Source organism: Osmerus eperlanus, chromosome 23 (genome assembly GCF_963692335.1).
Source record: "Osmerus eperlanus chromosome 23, fOsmEpe2.1, whole genome shotgun sequence".
In the NCBI taxonomy this organism is placed as follows: Eukaryota; Metazoa; Chordata; class Actinopteri; order Osmeriformes; family Osmeridae; genus Osmerus; species Osmerus eperlanus.
Window position 1 is genome coordinate 3,773,088 of NC_085040.1, and position 5,263 is coordinate 3,778,350.

The window sequence follows — 5,263 nt, forward strand, 5'->3', positions numbered from 1 at the left end:
GCCCAGCCGAAGGTGATTGGCTGGAATATGATTGCTGGAACATAATTGACTGGAAAGTAGTGGGCAGCTCCGAAAATTTTAAATTGACATTCCACTGGCACTGAACTGTCTGAGTTGCTAAACAACTCTCAGAGGGCCTCATTAGCTCACACACAATGTTTGTTACACAACATGTTGTCTTACCTGTTGAACCTTGAAGTTAAATACAAATATACATATGCATACACCTACGCTCACATCATCCTCCTTGCAGACTTCTTTGTGTGTGTGTCCACGTGGTCTAACTTCTAACTATGAGGCTGCACGTTAGAAGGAGAGAAAAGAGTCAAAGGACAAAGAACAAATACAACCATCGGTCTCTACTAAACTCACTCTGCAAATAGACACAGAACACACATGCCCAAACATGACGAACTGCCAGGGAACACACCGTATCCACAAGCACACAAACACCTACCACCAGCCCTGCCATCCATCCATTCGCTCACAAACAGAAACACCTACCACCAGCCCTGCCATCCATCCATTCGCTCACAAACAGAAACACCTACCACCAGCCCTGCCATCCATCCATTCGCTCACAAACAGAAACACCTACCACCAGCCCTGCCATCCATCCATTCGCTCACAAACAGAAACACCTACCACCAAGCCCTGCCATCCATCATTCGCTCACAAAACACAAACAAAGACGCACACCAACTCACAGATATTTACAAATGGGCTTCTTGGCTCTTACGTCTCACCCATTCATAATTATTTCTGCCTGTCATCAGACCTGCACATTGTCGGTCTCCTGCTAATGCTGTAAGTGCGCCAAGCTACTCCAGAGCTGCCTCTGTTCCTGCATCCAAGGAAATCTGTGCAAGCTAAAAGCCAATTATTTTCCATATATCGGCAAGACCATTTCCCTAAATGATTATTTCTATATGACGCCAACTTTTTGTGTGAGAATTGAATTCCTTATTGAGCCAAACTAATCTAAATTGTCTATGGTTTCTAGATGCGCGCGCTTGTTACGTTTGCTTTCTTCACCCCGGCCAAATGAATGTGCCTCTTGGCTTGCCAGCAAAAAACACCTGATTTGGCAGCCCCCACGAATGAGTTTAAGCTCTCCAAATTGGGTTGTTGTCAGGTTACTGTCAATTCTGAACTTTCTTTAAAAAAGTTTTCAAACTATTGTAGCGCCCCCTAGTGTACAGCAGACTACGCCACCCCTTGCGCTAAACTTGTCTGTGCTAATGCCAGAGCAAGGGGAACTCTGAACTAATAATCTGTACAGACACAGGTTCTTAGAAAAGTATAAAAATACAGTCTTTATTGGTATAGAGGTGTTGGTTTGGTTGATCAACAAGTAAAACAAATAAAGCAAATCAATACACTAGTTAGGCTATGAGCAACACCACAATCATGCGTGTAGAGAACAGCAACCAACAATGCCGGCTGCAGTTGAACAAGTCTAAAAACATAAACAGACAATTAATACGGGTCGGTCACATTTCATAGTTAATACAATGTGATCTGGATTCAGTCAGCACCCATTACAGAATAAATATGCCATAGCGCCAATGCGCCCATATCTACGCACATTCATCAGGGCAACAAAGCGAAAATGAGCTACACAACTGCGGGCAGAGCATAACTCGTACCTGCCGCCTACGTCACAATTTGCGAGGAAGGCTACGTTTGTAGCGTTTGGCAGCCACAATACCCAGCGGGTGCTTGTCTACGGACAGTCAAACGCCCGCGGCATAATGCAAAAAATAAATAACAATACACAGTGGGCCGGTCTGAGTTTCAAAGTCCCGGGCCGTTTTCAGTCCCAGTCCAGACCTGCTCATAGCCCATGTCCCTCCTCAATCTTCCATAACCAATACCATCTATACATGATGAGACTGATTGTTATTTTGTTGTGTCTCATCGTCCAAAGTGCAGTCTTTAATAACGGAACATATTTGGGGAATCAGAAAAATCAATGTCTGTCATTAATTTACCGAAACGCATGCCCAATCATAGTATGAAAATGGATGAAATCAAAGCGCACCTAGGGCCGTAAGCCTCGGAAATGGAATTAAATTCACTTACGTTGGGATAAGTACTGCAGCACACTCATTTAACGGTAGCTGCATGGCTTCCTTTGTTCTCAAATGGCCCCGCATATCTCTGGAAAAGCCACCTCAGAGCACCACAAAAGGTTAGGTATGAATAGAAAGAACAGAATGCAACATTATCTGTGCCTGAAAATCCTTTTAGCGCTCAAGTGAAGGACGGGAGCAGCTGAAGATAAGAAGACAAACTTTTATCAGTCTGTGTCCGGAAACACATTTTTCAGCTCAATGACAAAAAGAGTGATGTGTTTTAAAATCTCTGACTCACTACTCTCGGTGAATTTGTGATCTGCAAGGACCAGCATACATTTTGGTTATAATGTAACAGTCTAAGCACTAGAATGTCAAGGCACTGTAATGTCACTGTCTATACACTGAAATGAGTGCACTCAATTGCACTACCATTATTTTCACTCTTATTGGACATTTTTCTGCAAGCCAGGACTACACATTTTTGTACACCTTTTGCATTGCCAACTGTCTGTCGGGGAGATGATTTCTCATCGAATTCCTTGTAGGCTACCGGGGTTTCTTCCATTTATATTTCTCTCCTTTCAGAGTTTTTAGAGGGAGTTTTTACTTCTGAACTTTACTTGCAGGTGATAAACCAACTAGTATATCTATTTTAGAAAAATCACACTGGTGCTTATTTTCATTCTTTAGAATTCACACAACCACTTACCCCTTCCATTTCATTCTGATGGAAACAAAATAATACAAGTTACCATAAACAATAGGGTACACTTTAAAAGCAATGTTTCAAAAATATAATCAAGCAACAATATTTTAATCACAGTCTTGTCATTATAATTTTGGTCCAATTAATGTAAATAAGATGCTGAGTAAACTTAATCTGCAACCAGTAGAATAGATCTGATCTGTAGTCCAATTTCTGGACCAACTCCACTGATGAAGATGAATAGTAATTCAAACTCTCTGGTACATTTCCATGCTAGTTTTGTCATTAAAAGAAACATTGCCACTTAGAATGGCAGGACTTCCTGTAAAAGAACATTTCAATTGGTTATTTTCTAAGGTCTAATTTGTCATTGATCAATTACCACAAGAGTGATTCTGCTTATGAAAATGAACTGTCGGCAACAAGATGGTGCAGAGCATACAATGGTTCACAAACTAAATGGAGATTGAATTGGGATATAAATTATTAAAGTTGTTTAGAAAATTGCTCATCATTCGTCATCCTTGGGATATGGCAATCCACAGAGGATGGAAACTGAACCAAGAAAGTTGGAGTTTTAATCAAATCCGTGGTTTTATACTGTGAGCAGAATTTTAAACATTCATGTTATTTTGAGTTCCTTAAGTCCTCTGTGTTGTTCAATACGTCTTTGATGAGTCAGCAACCATCTGGTAAGATAATTCCACATCACTGAAATGGCCTGCGGCAAACAGTCCACATCTGTTATTAAATTCGATCAAAAGTACAGTATTAAGATTGGTATGACCGTTAATAAGGTGACAGTATCAGACATATTTACATTTTGGAAGTGATTTTGGATTAAACTACCACCTACTTTATTCAATTCAACACAGTGACACACACATTTTAAAGCCATTACCATTGACTTAATTCAAAGTACTGCAAAGTGCAACATCTACAGTATATACAAAAACACACTGTGTCCTTGGACACAACTACATGTTCCCTGCAAACTTCAAGAACATCAGCTGTCCCCCCACAACCATTCCTTTCATTAAAACCTCATGGAGCCTCTTCTGCAATTTGCATATAAACATGTATTTCTTCCACAACCATAAATGTCAGAGACATTTGCTTCAGCAAAAAAAAAAAGATAACATTCCGGAGTACTGCTGAAAGACATGATCAGCGGTATAAATCCATGGTGCTGGGGAGAAAGGGTGGAGAGGAGGAAACAACCCCCCTAAGAGAAGGCTTCCTCGTAATGAACAGGTGATCCCATGGTCTAGAATGCATCATTCAGGCAGCATCCCGTGAGATATACAGAGGGAACATCGCACGCACGCACATAGGGTACTACACACACCTTGCACGGGCAACAACGGCTGGAATACGGACATGGACATACCAAAGCACATGGAACACAAGAATGTAACAAGATGACATGCATGTAACATGTGTCTACAAGCCAATACCCATACGATGGCATGTGCGTGTGTGCGTGTTCATGCACGGACGGGGAGGTGGGTGTCTTCTTGTGTATGTAAATATACAACCATCATGATCTGTATATTCGTTTCCCAAACGTGATATAACGTGCGTGTACGAGCCAAAAACTGTCGAAAGGGACCTTTCTCGGAGAGACATGAAATGAATGGCTTTAATAAAGCTGTCTCCATGCACTGCTTTAAAAGGCCTTGCCTGTGCACTGCCACTGTGCCACTGTCGGGTGATCCAGTCATTAGGTATCATCTGCCCACCTTCCTAATGAGTCCTGCTGGTTGCAGCCCAACATGGATGGGTGGAGGGAACAGGGGGTAGTGTGTAATTAAGCAACGCCACACACACACACGTGTACACGCGCGCATTTGGCGCCCAAGCACACACGCAGACACACAGACAATATGGAGCTAAATGAAGTCTTAATATAACCCACGTTATTAGTCCTCTAAAGTTATTTTCTATTTCAAATGATTTATTACTGTGTCTTTAGAATGAGTTTTCTCATAGTCCTACTGTACAAAATGTCACTATGGAGATTCAATTTTCCTCACTGTTAGTCTCCCATAAAGACCTGTATGCACTATTGGCCGTAAGGTGATGGGTGGCTTAATTAAAACTGCATCCGTGACTAAATCAGTTTTCAAAAATGAGCAAGCTGTCTTCTTTCTGACTGGATCAATCTCCCAGCTGCCTGTCCCAGTGCTAATCATTCTATTACCGTTCAATTGTTTGACGAAGGCCCAACATAAATCCTGTAAAGCGTTTCGAGGAGTTTTTAATCATGGCAGTCAGCAAAATGAAGAAAGATCCACACAGACCTCACTACAAGAGAGGCACGGGCCCCACCAACGCCCCGGCAAAATCATCTGACTTGTCGTTTGCGGTTGAGTCCTCCGATATCATAAACATGATTTCTCACTAGATGGGCATATTAAAGGTGACCTGGCTGCTCCATCCATCAGTCATTTGAACGGCCTCCTCCTTTTAATAA